The 23,068-nt window shown below is 40.9% G+C and overlaps 1 long non-coding RNA gene across 4 annotated transcripts in view; it reads right to left on the reverse strand.

Moving 5' to 3' along the window:
• The window catches only part of LOC116960816, a 30,845-nt gene continuing 7,777 nt past the window's right edge, over positions 1 to 23,068 (reverse strand). Inside the window, exons 3-4 of one of the 4 annotated variants that reach the window (XR_006165050.1) lie at positions 20,608 to 20,805; positions 17,767 to 18,186 (exon numbers count right to left, since the gene is read on the reverse strand). This is a non-coding gene — a long non-coding RNA (uncharacterized LOC116960816). The other 3 variants (XR_006165052.1, XR_006165049.1, XR_006165053.1) reach the window with 3 other exon arrangements.

The raw sequence follows: 23,068 nt of genomic DNA on the forward strand, positions 1-23,068 counted from the left end.
AAGACAAAACAGCTCATTTTTTTTTATTCCGGGAAATGGCAAGCAAAACATCTTGTACTCAATCAGTTACATTAGTAGAGTAATGTTGAAAAATCTTGTAGCTACCCCCAAGTTTAATTCTTCTTTTACATTTAATTTACATACACACAGAAATTAAAATATTATTTGGGGGCTTAAGAAATCTTAAACAGTTTGGAGGACTTTTTTATGCATGCTTCATTGGGCACATCAGCCAGAGATTTAGAAGAACAGATGCCCTGACACTGAAATGCCCAAGCAAAGTGCAAAACATACTCTTCCATATACAAACTGGCATCAAAATGGTTGTTTCAGCTTTATCGTCAGGAATGAACTATTAAATTCAGTTTGCAAGCAACCTTCCATTCACATTTCAAAAAGACAAAGGCAAACCTTGTGAACAATCAGCATTTTTACATAAATCTGCTTACCTAGCTTATTCTTGCATTAAACATTGCCTGTAAACTTGTGAATTATCTTTAGGATTTGTACGCACACGTTCAAGGGAGGGGAATGGTGAAATCTTGCTGTTATTGACATCAGTAGAATAGTTGCCACTGACTTAAACTCAGGTCAGATTAGAACTTCTCTGCATAGTTCTCCATATGCAAGTGATGTGGAAGACACTTAGGTTGTATGCTTGGCTCTTTGGCAGTCGCACTGACGAGCAGTCACGTGTGTTCATACATACGAGGTGTTGCATAGCCTACTCAGTGCAGTCAGGCAGCCTGGAAACACAGAGCCAGCAAAGGGCAGAGCTTGCATCCACAGCAGCTTGTAGATTAAAGCAACAAAAGGTTTTCATCCCTAGAAGCAGGTGATTAATGTTCAGCTACAGAGACCTGTAGGTATGGAACCACTCAGTTTTTAGAGTGATGAAATTATAAATTCATAGCCAGACTGTCATGATACAAATTAGTCTCAGCATTCATTTCTTTGGCAAAACTCCCATTCTTTGGATGCCTTTCTGGTGGAATTTACTGTGACATGAAAGATATCCAAAACACAGATAAAAGGAGTACTTTCCAAATTCAAAATTCACTACAAGTGTTCACCATAAACTCAACATAAAATAAGCTGGAAGGGAGCTTTCATGTCTCTGGTCCATAACAGGGCTCAAAATAGGGTCAGCTTTGAAGTGAGATGAGGTTACTCAGCCCCTTATCCAAGTAGGTTTTGAATATATTCAAGCATGGAGAGTCTACAGCCTCTCTGAGCACCTGTTCTAGTGCTTGACCATCTTCACTATGAAGCTCTTCTCCTTATATCTAATTGGGATTTATCTTGCTGCAGCTGGTGTTCACTGCACCTTGCCCTTTTGCTGTGCACTCCTGAGAGTCTGGCTCCATCTTCTCTATAGCCACTTATTAGGTTGTTACGGAGAGTAATAAGATACCCCCTTAGCCATTTCTGTGCCAGGAAGAACAACCAGCTTTCTCAACCTGTCCTTGTACACCACATGCTTCAGCTCCCTGAGCATTCTGGTGGCTGTTGCTGAACTTGCTCCAGTATAGAATCATAGAACGGTTTGTGTTGGAAGGGACATTAAAGACCATCTAGTCCCAGCCCCCCTGCCACGGGCAGGGACACTTTCCACCAGCCCAGGGTGCTCCCAGCCCCATCCAACCTGGCCTTGAACCCTTCCAGGGAGGGGGCAGCCACAGCTGCTCTGGACAACCTGGGCCAGTGTCTCACCACCCTCACAGTAAAAATGTTCATGCCTTCCTTGTAGTAGGAAGCTTAAAACTGGCCACAGCCCTGCAGACATGGTCTTACCATGTCTGTGCTGAGTAGGAGGTCGTAATCACTTCCCATAGCTGCTGCTGCACTCTTGCTAATAAAGCCAGTATGCTGATGGCCTTCTTGGCCATGAGACCACACTATGGACTCCTGTTCAACTTGTTGTCTATCAGGACCCCCGAGCCTTCCCTTCAAAGCTGCTTTCTAGCCAGTTGGACCCAGCCTGTGCTGTTGCACGGCATTATTCCTTGGTTGGTGCAGGACTTTGCATTTGCCTTTGTTGAACCTCATGAAGTTTCTGTCAACACATTTCTCCAGCCTGTTGAGATCCCTCTTCAATGCCCTTCCCTCAGTGTATTGACTGTTCCCCCAGTTTTGGGTCATCAGTGAACTTGGAGAAGGTCCATCCTATTCCACTGTCCAGGTTTAATGAAGACATTAAATAGTGTCAGACCCAGTAGTGACCACTGAGGAAGACCACAAGTAACCACTCTCTAGTTCAACTTTGACCTACTGCACGCTATTCCTTGAGCTCTGTGGTCCAGCCAATCCTCCATTCATGCCGTCATCCTCCTGACCAGTCCTCATGTACCCAGCTCAGCACCCAGGATGCTACTGGAGACTGTCAAAAGCCTTGTTAAAGTTCAGGTAGATGACATCCACTGCTCCCCATTGCCTGCTGAGATAGCCATTGCCCACCGGCACTGCCCAGTTCACTGCCCACTGGCATCATTGCCCATAATGTTGTCCACAGTGTTTGTCACAGAGACCCTGTGAAAGGATCCTAATTAAATTGGTTTCCTGGTACAGCTAATATAGCTGAGGACTTGATTGAATACCAATGCCAAGAGACAACTGCAAACTAAATTTTGTTTGAAAATATTGCTGCAGAGTCATCATATCCATAGAGAAGGGTTTGATGTATTAGTAATCAACTTCCCTGGAATATTCCTATAATTGTTATGGTTTTTTAGACATAAGGAAATAATTTTCTGGATTTGGATCGCTATGTTAGTTAGTCTGACAAGCCCAAAATAAAGTAAATGTTCACACATCAATCATTAGCATATTTGCCTAAGAAACAGTGTGCAGAATTCATGCAAAATCAACAGCTTATTCAAGTAAATACATATTCAAAATTATTCTATGTGAAATATTGCTTTCTGAGTTTATTCACTGAATACTAACTACATTCCTAACAAATATACCAAAATAACAGTTCCCCTGTTACTATGGAGAGGGAGAGGAGGAAGTACTGTGCTTCAGCACTAATTGTAAAATCTTTGGAATAAGAACAAGATAGTGTGATTCCCTCATATACAGTAATAATAATTTAGCAGCCCAAGGTTTTACATTCAAGTTTTTGGAGAGAGAAATGGAAAATTGTCGATGAGTTGGTCTAGAGAGATACCGAAGGGTTTTTTTATGGGAGAGACATTTTCCATTATTCAGAGACACAAGAAGGGAAAGAGTAGTTCTCAGCTGAAGAGAAACAAGCAGAACATATTTGGCATTAGCAAATATGCTACATCTTAAACTGATTCTAGCTCACTGGACACAGCCATCACTATCATACCCAATCTCTTTCACATCTCTGCAGCCCAGCTAGCAAAGCCAAGTGAGGATACATATCCTTGGAGGAATCAGTACGCACATGTGTGCACATACACACCTGTGGACAAACGGCCATTTGATTCCTTATCTCCATAATATGATTTGCTTGTAGCAAGCAGAACACAATCGCTCCACTTCACCCCTCTGATGCATTGGAAAGAACTAGCATTACATGTTTTATTACCATGGGTGTAGAAAAACTAGACTGCAAGTCACATTGATCAGGGAGCCAATAAGGCGAAGAACACTCCCTGCAATATGGAGCCTGCAGAAGCATTGCCAAGTAATGATTGCAGGACTGCCAAGTGTCACTGCAGCGAGGCACAGAGAGACTCAATACTGCATTAAATAAAGGATGGGGCATGCTGCATTTCATAAGGCAGCTAAAAATAATATTTTACACTTTATCACCATTTTGTCAAAGATTGCTAAGCACTTTGCACAAACTAATGATGTTCAGGTTCCAAGCACCCGTATGTGGTAGTTTTCCATATGGCAGAGGTGCTTTTTCATCCCTAATAGTGTGCTGCACTCATTATTATGCAGTAGATTTTTTGTTTCTGTACACTAGGCCTGGATTCTTACAAGGAAGTGATTATACTTGCCTAAATGGAGGTTCTGGTGACAAGATAATTTACAATGCTCTGTTGCATAATCATTGAGCCGAGGTCAGGGAAACCATTGATGTAGCATAATCAGGGGAGCTGTAAATAAAACACACATCACGAAAGGGTTCACTCTCAGTGAGAACAGACGGACAGGGAAGAACCTCCAGCGCTCTCACCATGATAAAATCTTATTCCCCTCCCTTGTCTCCACAGATCCTGTGGTTGGCTAATTAAAGAAGGAGGTATAACTATCAATATAATCTCACTTGTTCTCAAATTTACCATAATTTCTACATTGGAAGGGCTGATGAAATGAAAGAGCACTGCTACAGTTTTTCATTCATCAGCAGGAAGCAGAACAAGTAGGGAATTAGGCTAAAAATAATTAAGAAGCAGGATCAGGTGCTGCGTGCATGCATCCATGCCTGTACATGGGCATGCAGGCACATAAGCATTTACTGGAAGTAGCAGCAGTAGCACAGGGGGAGATGAGCACCACTAGTAATTTTACCTCAACATATGAATGCTTGCAGATGTACTCACAGCATACTTATTAGAGAGGCAAAAACACCCAAGAAAACAGCGATCAGATTATGCTATAATCAAAATCAGCTTCCTAAAAAAATACAATGACCAGAATGATACCATCAGCAGTGTTTCAGGAGCTACTGGGGAGTTGCTGGGGCTACCACAGCAGACAGGGTGCTCAGCATGTGGCCCTGACCCCAGCACACTGTGGGCACAGAGCAGGTGCATCACCTTTGAGTGGGAAGCTTGATGTTTTCTGGAAATACTGGTGTTATTTCCCATGCATTGCTATTGCTTTGCACTTGTGCAGTAACACCAGAGCTTTCCAGAAAGCATTGGAGTGACTTTTGCACCTTTTCCATACAGTCATGCATGGAGTGAGGTGCAGGGCTGCTGCCGGGGGCTCTGCTTGGCATGGCGTGGATGCAGCTGGTCCAGGACCTCCTTCGAAAGACAGACTGGTCAGACACACAGATCATCCTGGATCGTCAGACCTGTTCTTCAAAGTCTACTCAGATGAGATAGCTGAGAAGGAGGATGTACCTGAGAGACAGGCCTAGGATGAATGATTGAACTAAATAAGTAGCTCTTACCTGAGGAATCAGCTATCCAGGAGAACAATTTCTGAGAAAGATTCCCCAACTTTACTACTAGTCAGCCTAAACATACAATTACTTGCCATGTTCCAGGAAAATCCTTTATCTAGCTCCTCTAAAAAGTGTATAAAGTGATAATGGGTCAAATCCTCAAGGCAGTGCAAATCAGTGCTATTTGCTTGCCTCTGCTGGAACACCCACTCTTTATTTCAGCTAAAGAGCTAACACACAGTAGCTTAATATGCATTTATGCTAATATTTGCACTTTGCAGGGCTAGGTAAATTGTGCAGCTGGCACATGTCAGACTAAATGTCACTTCCAAAAGCTAAGGGACCTAACTGGAAACTGCCATTCGGAGTGACTAGCTGACAAGATGTGGAACCTCTCCAGAAAAAGCCATCCCACCTCAAGTACCTCCTTGTGATTAATCTTTCAGATAGACAATACACATTACTATTTTAAAAAGCTGAATTTTTAAGGACAGAATACATTAGTGAACAGAGGAAAGTATGAACAAATTAGCATCTTCAGGCACTGTGAGACACAGGAAAGAATACATAGATAGAGTAGCCAGGTCCCTTCACAGACCACAGCTGTACCCCTCTCTGCAGCATTGCCTCCTGGCAGCCAGACTGGATCCAGCCCCAGAAACCGGATTCTGTGCCAATCATTCCAGAATGTTATTAAGATGCATGGCACCATGGCAGAATTCAAATCAACATTTCTTTCCCACACACTGGAGTGAGATAGGTAGCAAAGGTTGACAGGAAAAGTGAGTAGCCCAGTAATGGTGGGGGTTTGTATCACACAAGCTTAGAAAATAGTCTGGAATAAAATAAAATGTGTGCGTTATTGCCTTTCACACTGTATCTGATCTTGTGTGGCTATACAACTTAAACTATGAGTTTCTGGCAGAATTTGAGATCATTTCACAAAGACTTGTCATCCTCCTTCACCAAATCGCTCTCTGTAAGACATGATGGAGGGGGAGTTGGAATACATCATATTAGAATGAATATAAATGGTAATGATCATGCTCCTCCACAACACTTCCACTCTAAGGAATCAGTTAATTAACCCTGAATCAGGCAGGCTTGCCGGTCAGGAATACAGCAGTTGAATCGCTAACAGCTTCCTGACTCCTACTTTTCAATGACAAGATTTGGTAACCCTTATTCCATAACATCCAGAGGACAGGCTGGAGAGGTGGGCCTGTGCAAATCTCATGAAGTTCAACAAGGCCAAGTGCAAGGTCCTGCCCATGGGTTGGGGCAATCCCAAGCACAAATCCAGGCTGGGCGAGGAGTGGCTGGAGAGCAGCCCTGCCGAGAGGGACTTGGGGGCCTTGGCTGACAAGAAACTCAGCATGACCCTGCAATGTGCACTCGCAGCCCGGAAAGCCAACCGTGTCCTGGGCTGCATCAAGAGAAGCGTGGCCAGCAGGTCAAGGGAGGGGATTCTCCCTCTCTGCTCTGCTCTCATGAGACCCCACCTGCAGTGCTGTGTCCAGCTCTGGGCCCCCCAACATCAGAAGGACATGGACCTGCTCGAGCTGGTCCAGAGGAGGCCACAAAGACGATCAGGGGGCTGGAGCACCTCCACTGTGAGGACAGGCTGAGAGAGTTGGGGCTGTTCAGCCTGGAGAAGAGAAGGCTCTGGGGAGACCTTATAGTGGCCTTCCAGTACTTAAAGGGGGCTACAGGAAAGGTGGGAAAGGACCCTGTATCAGAGACTGTAGTGATAGGACATGGGGTAGCAGTTTTAAACTGACAGAGGGTAGATTTAGATTAGATATGAGGAAGAAATTCTTTACTGTGAGGGTGGTGAGGCACTGAAACAGGTTGCCCAGAGCAGCTGTGGCTGCCCCCTCCCTGGAAGGGTTCAAGGCCAGGTTGGACGGGGCTGGGAGCACCCTGGGCTGGGGGAAGGGGGCCCTGCCCGTGGCAGGGGGGTTGGGACTAGATGGTCTTTAAGGTCCCTTCCAACCCAAACCGTTCTATGATTCTATGATTATTTATGTTAAACATTAGCTTAGCCTGTGAGGAACCTCCAGAAATCAACAGAGATTGTGCTACATGAGTAAGACTGGCAGAATATGATACCAATTATAAACTCAGATTGGCCCTCAGCTGGGTATTTCTGTCTGCTTTTTTCTTTTTTATTCTATCTTTCCATACTCCTCCTCCCCCATGTCTGCACCCAAGAAAATACAGAACCTTCCCTCTTACAGAAGGCATTTGAATGGTTGCTTTTCCTCTCTTTAATCCAAAAAGTATGAATATTTCTTGTTAAAGGAAGGTAATGTTTGACAAAACTTGGCAGATTTTAGTATACTTCTAAACCTGGAAGGAACCCAGCCTTTTTGACAAAATGGAAGCAACAATTTGTGGCTTTTAAATGTGAAGTGGTTTATTTCTTCTTGAATAAAAAATTCTAGATGAAATCACAGAGAAAGCATTAAGGGAAGCAATCTGGGCTTAAAGAAAAGGAGATACAAGATCTGCACTTTTTTTTTTTTTTTTTTTTACCAAAGTGCGTGGGGGAAGAGGTGGATAGAAACATGGAGACATATTTTCCATTTTCAGTTCCTTTCCCCAAATTTTCCCACAAGCAGAACAGACTGTAGTTGAGTAGAGGAACTGAAAGTCTAAAGATACTGGTAAAGAGAAGAATACCCATGTGATGTAAAAGGAAGGTGGGAGAGAAAAATTCTTCATCCTTTTATTTTGAGACAGCTCAAAGTTAAATTATATCTCACTGTGCAGGGAAGCTGTGTCCCTGGGAGCTGTGGCTTGGGTTTCTGTGTCTCCTTTCTGATCTGGCCTCCTGTGTTGGACTCCTGCTCCCAAAACATCACTGCCATGTGCCACCTACAACAATTGCCTTGCCTCAGCCCAGCCAGAAAAGCACATTTTGCTGTTGGAGCAGTAGTTGGGACAGGGAAGCTGGAGGGTGGGGGGGGCAGCTCCCCACTGGCCTCACAGGGAAGCAACTCAGCCTCCAACCTTTTGGGGTAGCTCAGTGCACTGAAGGACAGTAAACAGGTTAGGCAACCCTAAAAGCAAACCATTTTTTCACATATCTCCCAATGAAAGAGTTATTAGTGTGTTAGAGATGCTCATGTGGCAGAGACTGCATTTTTGATCAAAACCATTGTTTTAATGGGAAATTCAGGAGCAGGCCTATTCTTATTGAAAAGGAATAATTCAGAAAAACCCCACTGGGATCTCAGGAATGAAATCACATAGAAATCATCCTTCCAATACTGATGTGCCAGCACAAGAGATATCAATGTTTTCTGCTACTGAATGACTATTGTTCACTCTGCCTTTTTCAAAGCCAAGTGACAGATTGTGTTGGAATTAGATGGGAGGCTTTGCTACCTTGAAGCTATGTAACTGTCTGTGACTTTGCAACAGCAACTAGTTTTAAGTCTCTATTTCCCCCAGTTTAGTAGGTACTTTTCTGTATGTATTGGATGCTTCCAGATTTTTGAGCTTGTTTTTCACATCAGACACTGTCTGATTGTCTGAAACTACTGGATACCTAGCAAGCTAAAAAAAATAGAGCAGTGTCTGGCTCTGGTGTTGTTTTCTGCTCATGTCCTAAAGCCATGTCAGGTTGAAATAAGGTACATACCATCTCTCCCATCCTCCTTCTTTGTCTGTGTCCTGGTTTCCATGGAAAAGAAAACCTGAAGCATATGCTGAAAGGGAACTGCAGCATGGTCAAATAGGTTCCTGATATAGATAAGAGGGGCAGCAGGTCTGCAGACACCTGCACGGCTGTAGAGACAGAGCTAGCAAGCCAGGAGTGTCTTATTCTTTCTGTAGATACAGACAAGAAGATTTATTGCCTAGTGTAGTACTGCCTCTGGGGTTGGAATTGGATTTCTCCCCAAACTGTTACTTCATTTCATGTTCCTTTCAAGATCCTCTTCTGTGCAGAAGATTTTAGAAGGAAATGCCACTGGATTACACAGCTGCTGTCTGCCTGGGCTTTAAATGTGCCAATTTGCATCAGTCTGTAGGCAGTGCTGAGAACAGGCTGGAAGTGACTGCAGCCTTCCTGTGTTACTAGTGGCATCTTACTTGCAAATCTGAAACAATTGAAGGGAAAAGGTGCAGCAGAACTAGAGACATCCAGCTCTGAGCTACTAAAAAAAATATAAATCCTTCTTTTCTTTGGAGAAAAACATGTGTGAAACACAGTAGCCTTGAGGGATGCCCTACAAGATGTCAGCATGAACCTACAGTAACTGATGGAAGAAAAATGAGGTTCATGAAGTAAAAATGTCCCCGTTTGTGTAACTGATCAGGCTGGGAATGAAAATTGTTGAGAACAAGCCTGTCACTAAACACACTGAAAACTTTTTAAAGATAAATGGAAAAAGTATCAGTGTACCGTGAGAAAGCTGATTCCTATCCTTGTTTTGCAGACACAAATAATTTGGATAAGAACCCAACTGCAGAAATGCTGGTCAAAAGTAAAGCTCTAAACTTTGCAGTTACCTTTTCTGTAAACAGATAAGAAGGCATATCGTAATGGGAAGCACCACCACGTAGCATCACTACAAAATCTTCTAATGTTACCTTTACAGCATGCAAGCAGGTTTTCATGTCTTAGAGACCTGCTATCTTGCTGTTCAGTCTTTGGGTTATGCAAGGACTTTGTACCTTGGCAGACTCAGAAGAAGAGGAGGCAATGTGAACAGCCTGAAAATTGGCTGTCTGCCTCGCCTCTTGTTAAATCAGTTCTGGTGTTAGAGTTGTCTCTTGGGAACCAGACAGAGATGTTGGGCTAGGATTCCTGCATGAAGGAACTGCCTTGCATGTTGGCTGCACATCCTCATTTTGGGACTGGTATCTATGTGCGAATAAAGTGATTCAAATTTAGAATAGCCCCAGACTTCTTTTATGCCCAAGAGGAAGGCATAAGCATCTGCTAGTGATGCACAGAGCACACAGATGTTAGAAGACAAGTCAACAAAACTTCAATTTGCCCTTCTTTCTATGAGAGACTTTTAAAGGGCAGAGTACAAGAAAAACACTGTATGTGCTCAGTGCTTCCTTAGAGAAATGTAATAAACCCCTAAGACACATATTCTGCCGAACCAAGTTAGTAAAGCTTAAGATTATTTAGTAACCATCCTTCTAGAGACGCCAACCTTGGCTGAATTGTAACTAATGTTATTTCAAGACATTTCTAAATATTCGTATCAACAATATCATGATTGCAATATTGGCTACTCAGCAGTGCCTCACTCCTCAAGGTTATGTCCTCCATTTCAGTTGGCACATTTGAGAAGCTCAGTGTTCAGCACCACAATCTGAGTCTAAGGTGAAGCACTTAAAAAGCCTTAACTAGTAGATTAACATCCCTGTTTTCAAGCAGGTGTGTGAGAGGAAGGAAAAGGCAAACTCTTGAGTTAGCACTTAAAAACTTAAATGAAGATCATACAGAATTATTTAGAGAAACTAACTTGGACAGCTGCTGCTATGATTATCTTGTGGGATTCATTAAGGCCCTGTTTGACATTCAAATAAGATCTTGTTTCTGGTGGCAAGAAAGAAAGAGACTACATACTCTAAAGAAATTACAGAATTTAGAAATGAAGATGAAAGATTCTTATAGTATCTTGTAGATACTTTGTGCTCCCTCTGCCCTCTTATAAACTGGAAATATGACAAGAGGTACAGTGCCCTCTGATGTACTGCACGGAAAGAAGTGGGAAAGTTAATAGGGGAAGCACTAGATTAGACACCTGAAAGAAGAGGATTAAAAGACAAGTAAGAATATTATATTGCTTGTCAGCATGGCATTACAGAGCCCAACTTCATCTTTTTTTCAAGTCTGGTTAAGCAAATGACTGGATAGGGCTGCTTCTTTCACAGATTTGCAGCCTATTAAAAATGCTAGATATATTCAATCCAGTATTTGCATGCCAACATCATGCAAGGCCTAATAATTATTCCATGAACAATGAAAGTTCCTGTGGATTTGTATTCTACATCTCTCTTCCTTATCCTAACTGGACATAACTTTTCCATGTAGCCCATTCTGTGAGAGGGACTGAACAGAGACCCCCTGCCCTTGCTGATGAGCATCCTCATAGCAGCTTCACAGGCATTTCTGAAACCAAGGCACAGATACTCCTTGTGTGTACTTTATTAAATACATAAGTGAATGGGGTTTGTATCACATAATCTGCCCTTCCTTCCTGACTCTTCCCCCAGACACCTCACGATAGCATGTAAGATCAGCTAGAAGTTTCCACTGTAGCTTTAGGGGAACTGAAAACATGTGTGCATTTTGCTCCTCATTTATCATTCAGCAGCACTCAGACTTAAGGCCTGGACCTTAGTGATGCAAGATCAGAACTTTGATGCATCTTGAGCAAATGCTTGCAAGCATTAAAGATGTCATTAGCCATTCGGGCTTATTCCTCCTGGACCTCCATTTGTTCTTGAATATCTACCAGCCATATACAAGAGTATTTCTTTCCATATGTGGGCTGTAGGAGGGAACGCTCAAATACTATGATGATAATCTAAAAATACATAAAATCTGAGTAGATTAGACTAAAATAAATGCGGATGAGGATGGGTTAAGAGATGATCCTTTTACTTGAAACTTGCACCTTAGTGTGTCAAGGATTGAGATTTTTTGCTCTCTTGGTACATTATAAATCCTGTGTTTTTCCCCAGGCAAAAAGATGTATTGAGAACAGTGTAAGTGGGTGAAAAATATAAGAACTGGCAGATTGAAGGGTCGTGGAAGATGTTCCGCTTTTTATCAGCTTATTATATGAGTTTTATATTTGGTTTTGTGCTGGTTCTATGCCTGGGAAAGACATAATTTATAAATAAAAAAAATCTGAAAAGAACAGCATATTGCAGTATATCTTCACCTCTTATATGTAGGCACACTCTTCTTAGGAATGGGTTCTCACACTGAGTGGTTTTTAAGAAGTTCATTTTGGTCTTTAAAACCATTTTAGTTGTACAGAAGTTTTGAAGCTACACGCATTAAAGACAGATGCTCATATATTGTAGTAACTGGACTGACTAGTGCAATATATAGCAATCAGAAACCAGCAGGAGTTTCCTCTTTCTTTTCAGTTCTTACAGGTTTGTATTGCCTGGAATCTTTAAAATTTAGCTAGAAATAAAGCTCAGTCAAAATCACTCTTATCAGAGTGAATTCCAAATTGTTTGGAAGATGGTTTTGTATCCAAGCGCCTCCATTCCCGCAAGCACTCCTTTCTAGAAATAAGAGATTGAGTCTTAAGTTAATTAAAAAAACATTAGACAAGATTCCAATTGGTCTGATTTTCTTTCACAAGACTTGATCTGCACTTCACAATTTCTGGCACATCCCCCTAAATAAACAGTATGTCACATCCCTGTTGCCATGCTGCTCCTGTGGGATTGAATAAGTAAAGCTTCTCAGTTACAAAGGGATGTTCAGCCTGTGCCACTAATTTCTAGTTCTACCTATACGATCCTACTTGATTTACCAAAGACTGCTCCCTTAGATATCTACTCAACCTGTCTGAATTGGTTCACTGGAAACACAGTTTTTGGCATACGTATTAGAAAAAACTGAAAGGAAGAAGCAGGACAGTGCAAGGAAAATTATCAGAGGAAAGGCAAAATAAATGTTCTGTACTATTTAATCTCTAAGAACTTTCTTTTATGTTGCATTTTGTCACTGTATACCTCTCAAATACCTAATTACCCCCTTTTTTTTTTTTTTTTTTTTTTTTTTGTTATTTTTACAGGGGCTGTGCAGATTGATCTGGAGGATATTTTGGATGCCATTAAGTAAGTATTATCTGCTCATTCTGACAGCTGATCTATGAGAAGAAATCAGTTGTTATCATTCCTCTGTCTTTCTCTCAGGTTCAGAAGGAAACATTTCACTTGAGATATTCTCATTGCAAATTCCAGAATTTTTTTTACACCTGACATTATCTCACCCATTCTGGCCCTCTGTAAAAAAAATCCCAGAGCTGTTTTTAACATCTTTCATACAACCTACGCTTCAATAAAGATGAAATATTTATGTCTTCAACTTTTATGCCTGGAACACATCTATACGACAGAAGAGTGCAGTTACAGAGGTGCTACAGCAAGGAGGTTAAATGCCCACAGACGTGTCATGTCATGAAGATTGATTTAGTTTGATTAAGGCATCCAACACTTCCTTTTTATGTGGGGATGTTCCTAAAGGAGTATCTTGTACTTTGGGAACACCCGTATCTGCTATGTGATCTGAATTAATCCTCACTTATACTACATGCTCTAATTTGCCTTTCTGTACTTTCTATCTCTTTTGCTGGAAGAATTTCTTTGAGAATCACAGTAAGTCGTGTTTCTCTACTGCTTATCAAGACCACTGTCTTTCTTGGAATCAAAACACCACAGTGGAAATCTCCACCTCATTCTCTTTTAGATTGAAGATCTACATGAGCATCAAATTCCAAAGATAAAACCCCTCTTCCCCATTAAAGCATGTTTCTTAATCCCCTGCAATGACAGCAGGAAATCACATGTTGCCCAGCACAGCCTCCTGGCTTCTCTCCAGCTTTCAGTTACATATTGCAATTATAAGGGCTTCAGAGCAGCCACACCTCCGTGCAGAGCCACACTCCTTCCTTTCTCTACCCCTGTGCAACAGGCCCACGCCATTGGGTCCTTGTTCACTTCAGGGTCACATCCCTCCCAGGACATTTTGATACCTCAAGCTTCATCTTTGGGTATCAGGGAAGATTTCAAAGCAGTGGTGGGGTCAGGGTTCAGATCCTTCTCTGGAAAAACAAAAGATTCTAACTGTGGCTTATGAGGAATGATGCAAAGCAACTGATTGCATTTTGGCAAGGAGAATGAACCACGCATGGGCTATCCAATACACAAATCACTTAAAACAATTTGCAAGCCACACTGAGTCCATGCTTGTTTAGGTGTTACCCTGAAGTATTGTACAGAGACATTTACAGAGGAGTTGTACCTACCATGAAACAAAGCATTGACTGATACACTGGAAGACTACCAACGAGATCTAAGCAGTTCCATATTGGAGGGAATTTTCTTCCTTTTCTTGAAATGCAGAAATTTCAAAGTGGAAAGGGATTTCTAAAGCACAGGCAAAGACAACAACAGTAGGATAGCCTAAATCACTACTTCAGGATTTCCAGACACAATCTATCATGGAAGTAGGTACTCTCATACAAAACAGCAGGAAAGGAAAACGTTGCAGAAAAGGGAGAGGAATGCATAAAATGAAATGCTAGTCATATACACTAATCCATTGATGAGTTACAATAATTAACCCACAGCAACACCAGAGAGGATTATTAATCTATAACCAATCCTGAGAATATGAGATCTGACCGAGTTCCCAGATAACGACCAGACCACACAATTATCCCTTGTGCCTTGATGAGATAAAGCAAGGTGAGTACAAAATATCCTGAAGGATGCTAAGACGTTTGAAGGATGTTTTCCACTTAGTAGAAGGGAAAGTAGTATAGGCAAAAGGGCTGATGTAAGCCTGAGGTATCTGGGAAGAAAGACTGGTACGGGTAAGTTTCTCAGTGATCCTCTGATGCCATATGCTTACAAAAATAAGTAAAGACAACCTGAATTCCTTGGACAAAATCCCTTGACTTCATGCCAATTTGCTCTAATGGCATTAAATCTTGTTTTGAAACCAGTGAGGTTATATAGGGTAAGGGCAGAAACTGGATCCCTATTCAGGGAGATGCTTACAGTTCTCCAGAGGATTACAGGTAGTAACACAAATGCAACTTTTACTCTAAACTTGACATTAATAATACCAACCTATTCCCCTTTCCACACTCTGTTAAGACTAGTTGTTTTTGTTATTAATAGTAACAATTACTTGTAGTGCAGTAGCACCTAGAGATCTCAACTGAGATCAGCCCTATTGTGCTACATACTTTGCAAACACCCAGTAAGACCAAACTTGCAGCCTTGCCCTGCCCGGGAGCTCAACTCTAAAAAGACAAAGCAATCAAATGGTAGGAGGAGAGCAGAGCACAGAGAGACGGGACGGGAATCAGCCAAAGGTCACATCTCGGTGTCAGAAGGAAAAGCAAAATGAGGCGCTGGGTTGGATGGTTGCCAGTGCCAGCCTGCGCTCGCAGCAGCCTCTCGAGCCCCGGCTGATTTGTGCTGGTGCCTTGGTGACACTTTTCCAGAGACCTGACTCTGCTGAGGCTGGCTGTTTCAAAACAAAACTGGCACAAAATCCCCAGATTCCTTGCCCACGCTTTCATCTTGTGATGCAGATGTTTATTGGCCTCTAATAGGTAGCATGGGTTACCTAAACAAGCTGATTGATTAAATTTCCACACTGGTACCTGGTAAAATGCTACTGAGCAATTTGAGCCCATGGTAGTTGTTCCACACAGACAAATAACTGCTGGTCCCCTCAGCTCCAGCTGAAGGCAACGAATGTCCAGCGAGAAATACAAGAGCTTGTTTGATAAGAGGAACCACAGTCTGAACATCAGCCTCTCATCCGAAGGGATCGCAAAGCACTTTTCCAAGACCAATTAAGAGCTCCACTCCGCTGCAGGAGGCTGGGAGGTGGCAGCCAGGCTGACAACTGGCACATCCTCACTGCAGAGGATGGGGAGGTGGAAATTTCAGTCAGGGATACAAATGCAAACCCTTGTTGCTACCAAAAGCCATAAAATGTGTAATAGTGAATCAGGGGAGAACAAACAAGTTTTGTGGGTTTTTTTAATCCCTTGAGAGAATTTCAGCTGTTTCTTGCCTAAAAAATACATGGAAATAAACCTGAACACCCTTAAGTAAGTTAAAATAGATATATTTCAAAGCATCTAAATGCTACAATATTACTAATCCCCAAAAATGGAAAAATTGTGAAATTTTAAGAGGAGTTAATTATTTTTCTTTGTGGGTTTTTTTGGCCCACCGTACTCGTGTTTTCCAACTTCTCAGTTGCAGATACCAGAACTTAATTTTTTTCTAGGAAGTGGTATTTTAACATTATTAAATTATTGTTGAAGTGGGAAGTTTAGTAAAAACACCAGCAAAATATTTAATAAAAACACCAACTCTGAGACTAATGCCAATGCTGGTGATGCAAAAAAACCACTAAGCCATTTCATCTGACTAAACAGCGTAAGAAACAAAGGCCTCTGAATTGCTAACAAGTTAAATCACAAATTGTAGGTTTCGCTATTAAATGTAATACACCACATGAAACTTTATCACAAACAATTAGAGCTGGCATTGATTTGTGCTTGGCTTCCACCACATAAAGCCCAAGTGCACCCCTGAGAGGGGAAATCCTTGTGCTTGTGGAAAATAACTGCGAACTTTGCCCTATGGTGAGTTTGCAAGAGGCTGACACAGGAAAAAAGAAGTGAGTGGAAAGGATCTGACTGGAAACACAATAGCAGACTTAAAAGGCTCTGATAAATGAAAAGTCATTCCAAGATTAGGGTCTCATTCAAAAAAATAACAAAGACATTTTCTGGTATGTGGCTGAAAATAGATTCCATATGAAAACGCTTAGTAGTGCTTATCAGTATTTTTCATTCTCAGCCCTCTTTGAATAAAAGCAGCATTTTTAAAAACTAAAATGGTATTTCTAAAACTTCCAGAAATTTAGATGCAGAAGCTACACAATTAATGCTTTCATTTTTCAAACCAATAATGTAATTTAAAATATTTTGATGCTGCAATTCCTTCACACTTTTTTCCTTCCATCTGCCCCATCTTGTCCTCACTTCTTGTAAAAATACTACAAGTGAGGAAAAAGAAAACAACTTTCCTTGCCTGAAAACTGAACTGACTTATTAATTCAAATGTTCCAGAAGCTTTGCAGAAAATTTAGAGAAAACACTGAGAAATTTTTAGCATTTTCAGACTATCTCTAGTATTCAATGAATATTTAAATCTCTCTTATCAGGCCATATCTAAGATTCTGAACTCTGTAAAGGATTGTTGCGGACAGAATTTGCTTTCCTTTTCTATAAAAAAAAAAACCAAAACAACTGATGGAATGAATCTGAAACTCAATTTTAAAAAGACAAAGCAAATGAAAGAAAACTGTAAGTTTTCTCACGTTGCCTAACATCTGTTCGTGGTACAGCATATACAAATTAATAAAATAATTCAGTTGTTTAACAGTAAAAGTACACCTGGGAAAAAAAGCTATTATTCTGTTGAGACATTAGATATTAAAGCCTTGTAGAACAGTTAAACTGCTTGTAACTACAGGCTTAGCACTACGTTTCTTACAGAGTACATTAACCCAGGAGCAGAGATGGTCACAAATGGCACACAGGCAATCTCTCATTTCAGGAATCTCAGCCAAAAAAATAATACCCAGTCTCCCTAGAGCAATTTTACTCTAAAAATTCACTCCAGTCCAAACGGGCGAGAGATGTTGCTGTCTAGCATTCTCACTCCCATACTTTCCTTCCAAAATAAACTCCGGCTGAAAACTTACAGCCTAGGCCACTCACACCCTGGAAAAAGGAATGCAGAAGACCATGTAGGAGAGCACCACCTAGTGACTAATACCACAATAATATCGCTGGTGAAAACCCCAAGAGGAAGAAAAACAAACACAAAACTTTTAATAGCAGTGTGCCATGTCCAGTTTATTTTTATAACTTTTGTCTCCTCGGCCTTGGAGATGTCTCATTGTGACCAAATATTGTTGTAAGTCAAGAGGCAATTTAGTTTAAGTTCAAAACACCGAGTTTGGGTACAGCATACCCTCTGTGTTTTAAAACAGCCAGGTCTTCTATTAGAGTTTGCACTTTAAACACCATAAATATGCAGTGTAGGAATCTGGGAATCTAAAACACCAAAAACTCAATTCTGCAACCATGACTCAAGTGAATAATCATGAGATGTCTGTGGGACTACTTCCAGGAGTAGGAAAAGCAGCATATGTCTCCGAAAGTGCTTAGAGCAGTACAATTCTGCCAATTTTATCATGAATCTCCTATCTGCTGGTTGAAGCTGCAGCTTCTGGAGTCAAGTGCTTCCATGTGAATCTGAATTTTCACCTAAATAGAAAAACAAATTTCTAACTCTGAAGTTCAGAGAAAAAGCTTGCGGAAGTGTGAGACACACGAACCCCCAAAACTGGAAATCACCATGAGTAACAAAGTACCGTATTTTAAAATCTGTTAGAATGCCACCAAGAAAGCGCGGGTAGGGGTGTCTGGAGAGGACAATACTGAGCAAACTCTCTGAACCTCACTCTCGGGTGACGCAGCTCAGGAAATCAGCCTTTCAGGAAAGACCACTGCACCCAAACTCCACGGGCTTGCTCTTCTGCTGCTGCCTCCTGCTATTTCTGAACACCCCATGCCAGAGGTTGGACAACAGTTCTGCATTGCTTTGGGGAGAACGGGGGAAGAGAGGAGACACCAACAAATCCTATTTATTTTCACAGATCAAATGTGGCAACTGTGGGTAATTACTGTTGTATTAACTTGTACAACTTGTAACTACAATGTATCTCCTTCAGCAGAGAAGTGGCCTAAATGAATATAGAGCTGCAAGATCACCATGTACTGTATTACTCCTGCTTGTGCTTCTATTAAAAATAGAAACTAGCAAATAAATCAAATTATATGTCTTGTTTCTTCTGATTTCCACAATGAACCCAGGTTTTCTGGTATAGTGGAATGAAGCAACCTGAAGTAGCAACCATTTCCTTTTCACTGTCTGAAGTCTGGCAAGTCATATGGTTATAATACGCCATAGGGAACTTAATTTGACTGTGTTTCTATTGGTGTTTTCATCATGATGTTAATTTTCTGTTGCTGTTCATGCCATCTTGTATCCTTCAGCTGGAAGTCAGCATAGCATCTAGACTACATCTTCAGGCAAAGGACTTTTGCAAGCTGATGCCCACAGCAGCTCTGTTTAAAGGTTTGCTCTTGTGGGGGAGCAGACAGGTCTTCCTCCTGGTTGCTTCCGAAAGCACCTTTCTTCACTGCGCTTTCGTTTACCATTAAGGTCAAGTCTGTGTGGTTTTCCCAATCTGCCTGTTGCATTAGTGGCACTCTGCAAGTGAGACCTTCTCTGGATGGGAAATGGTCGGTGAATTTTTAAATACCATTATTGATTTCACATTATTTTTTTTTATGAACCAGGAAAAGCTCTTATGCGAGGCTGTAACAGCCAAGAAATATCTGACAAGTTGTTTAAAATCTACTGCCCAGAAGCAGCCTGAGAGGTCGACTAATTTATTTTTCTTATTTTAAAATATATTCTTTAAGCATACCTTATCTTAACTGATTAGCATTATCTATCCTGAAGCATATAGGACAAAAGTGCATATTACTTGCAGCAGAGGTGACTACATCTTGGACTTCAGTTACAAGCAGTATGGACATTTTGCCCAAAGCTGGTTTTTTCCTTTCCTCCAATGGCATATGATTAGAACATAATGATTTTGTCTCTGCACCAGCCAACACACCACTTCTGTGGCTTCTTTTTTAGGACACTGAACCTGTAAAAGGGCAGATTCTTTCATATAAGCAAATTTCTTGCCTGTTATGTCAGTTTATTTCCCATTTTGTAAGTCTACTTTTGGATACAGAATATTGACTGTTCTTCAGTGAATAACTTTTTAGTCATTATTTGGCCTCAGAAAATTACCTCTGAAATGCTTTATACAAGAGTATTCATTATGAACAATTAAGGTACTGAAAGTGTCAGCACCTCAAGAAGGCATTATATAAAAGATGAGTAAATTTATGTTCACATATCATTCAAACTTCCTGCACTTTTCATTCTTCTAAAATGTATGTCTTGCATAGTAGTACAATGGTTTATGCGAATTTGATGACCCGAACAGAATAATGTCAAAACTGCCTTACTGTGTATTTCAGAAAAGGAAAGCAATCAATTAAGAATTTTCTTTCCCTACTACTATTTTTAGGTAAAACATCTGGCAGCTTGATAGTAATTCAAAGTACTTACCCTGGAACATCTCTTTGCATGTTTTCTAGTCAGAAGCCAAAAAAAAAAAGTGGTTCAGAGGAAGCTACAATCTACATAGATACATTTATGTAAAGTGAGAAAAGTCTTTTGTATCAATTGGGTGGGGGTGAAAGGGTTACTTGTACCCACTTATCCTGACATTTATTAAGTTTTAAAATGTAGAACCATCTGAATTTAAACCTTAAACTTTTCCCCTTGACATGTGGAAGGATTTCAGATTGTTTCACTTCATTTAGTAAGGTTTAAGCCTTAAAAATGATGCATGTTTCACATCACAGTCCAAATGCTCTAGAAGGCATTTTAAAGATACTGCCAGCTAATTAAACAAATCCAGGAGCAGCAGATTCTAATCTAATTTACAGTAACGTGAAGTAACAGCATCGGTCACATCAGTTGGTTTGCATTGCTGGAAAGAAGATTAGAGCACAGGTCACTTGACATGACTAGCTGCAATCACAGGCAGCACATACCTCTTGTCATGTCACAGCACCACACCTAGGAGAAGACGAGCAGAGAAGTTCAGTAGCTGGTGCCTCCTTGAAAAGAACAAAGTCCCCCCAAAACCAGAAGAACCTTCAGCTCCGAGCTCTTCAAGAGATCAGTCAACTTCCTTCTCTGGTTTACAACAGTTGCTCTTCCAGACCACAACAGGAGTGCTATCTTTCTACCTTTTCAAGGGGAGAGGCACAAGAAAGCTTGTGTATGAGAGAAAGGTTTATTGACCAGGCTTTATTAATTTTTTGGCTGACAGAGGTAATTGCCAAGGATAATAATGAATTAATAGTAGTCTGAATTTTAGACAAAAGCCATTAGATTGCAGACAGATTAGAGATAAATATAATGCCAGCTGTATATCTTTCATAAGCTACAGTAAGGGAATTATCATTGGAATAAGGTCTGTATTTCAATTCAATTATATTTGGCAGGCCAATTAGAATTGCTCACTAACTATAATACAAACATTTCCCCTCCGAGTGTGCTATAGTAATGGATATTTTTCCCCTTTTATCTCACAATATGAGTGATGAACAGGATGATTCCAATTAAAACCAACGCCAAACATTCCATTCCCCAATCTTCATCTTTTTATGTTCCTTCACTGATGACTCTTTCCCACCTCCAAAAAATTTGACTCATAAATCAGACTGCTACCTTCTTTCTCCCACACCTCACAGGTTGAGTATGAAAATATTACATATACGTAGTCCAACACAGTGTCTTGCAACAGAACGCAGCTAGCTGTCAAGACACTCATGCAGGCTGTGGAAACTCTATGATTGTGATAGCTGAACCTCCCCTATCCACCCAAACACGTTCAGAGCTATGCAAAAACCCAGCGCTGGGCTGCCACAGCCCAGTGCTGCCCAATATTGACTACTGCAACTAATGTCATGTTGAAACAGAGTTCATAAAGAGAAAATCTGATTTGATGCTTTCCCTTCTTAGTTATTTTCCGCATCACAAAGCTCTGAGAAAAATTAAGTTAAATGCCCGACTCCATTTTTTGTTGAGGAAAAGTATGATGCTAGTCCATACTGAAAGTGGGTCACAGAAGTAATGCTATCTACAAAGATGTAAATATAAAAAAACCCCAACTTGCATCAAAATGGGCCTGGTTTTGCCAAGCAATGTTACAAGACAAAGTAATCTATTTAATCATACACAGTAATAAGACCACAGTTTGATAAAAAAAGAAGACAAAGATCAGCTGTTAAGAAATTAAGATTACAAAACAAACAATAAAGGTTGAACATTTATAAACTTCTAGACTGACAGCTAGTCTATGTATTGCGAACATGCACTTGCAGTAACTGTCAATATCCTGTACACACAAAACAGCACACACATCACTTCCCTTTATCCCATTCCAAATAGGAAAATTCTCTAAAATATTAAGACTAGTCTCATCTTACTCAAGTTTTCCTTCTCATCTTAGCTGAGACTTGAAAATACATGATAATCTTGATTTTCCATTTTCCTCTTCTGCTTTGGTGTGAAGAAAACCATAAAAACTTAAGCTGAGGAACGAGAAGATATAAGACTTTCAGTGACTCAGTAAATCCGAGTTTGTAGTGCTGGACACTGACAAGTGGAGGAAAAACAGACTTTAATTAACATATTTGAACCAGTTGTTTTGTAAGCTGTCCTTACAGTGAATATGCATTTACCTATACTACATAAATTTCTTCAAGGCCTAGATCACACCAATGCTCACCACCAATAGCCAGTGGAGAGGATTTTACAGTGCTGTTGATCTCATTTACACATCCATTCTTCTGAATGGATGATCTCTTCTCTGCCTCTGCTTGTCAGCATAAAACTGATGAGATCCCGAGACATTAGTTATAGGCAACTGAGGAGAAAATTTTCCATATGCAGCAGTTATTCTTTATCAGCCGATTTGGGTGAATTCCTGTTTTTATGTCTTTTGCATAATGAAAAGGTCACATATCTTTTGGTACTTACGTTCACATGCTGGGCAACACACACTCAAGACTAGGGAATACACACTTATAGGGCATATACCACACACTCTGCTAAGGAAGCAATGCAAGCACTCAGTTCCCTTCAACTGCCAAATCCTTGAGTCTTCCAGGGGTGCAACTCCTATTCCACCACGCACCTTGGCAAGTATGAACACCCATCATCTCCAGATTAGCTAGTTAGTGACAAATAAACACTCAAGACTCATTACAAAGACTGTCACCCTGAAACAGATCAATAGTCCACACAAAACAGCCTTTGCTCAAAGTCCTGGAGTCTCAAGTTGGACCGAGATTAAAAGGCTGTGCTTCAGCCAGCAGTGCCATAGTGAAAGGCATCAAGAACGGTGTGTCCAGAGAAGGTGAGAGCTGACTACTGAGGACAAGAGGACACAGGTCAGATCTCTCCAGAGGAATAGGGTCTTTGGGGAGACAAAAGGATCACAAC

The sequence above is a fragment of the Tyto alba genome, unplaced genomic scaffold (assembly GCF_018691265.1).
Source record: "Tyto alba isolate M040663 unplaced genomic scaffold, T.alba_DEE_v4.0 Super-Scaffold_16, whole genome shotgun sequence".
Classification (NCBI taxonomy): domain Eukaryota; kingdom Metazoa; phylum Chordata; class Aves; order Strigiformes; family Tytonidae; genus Tyto; species Tyto alba.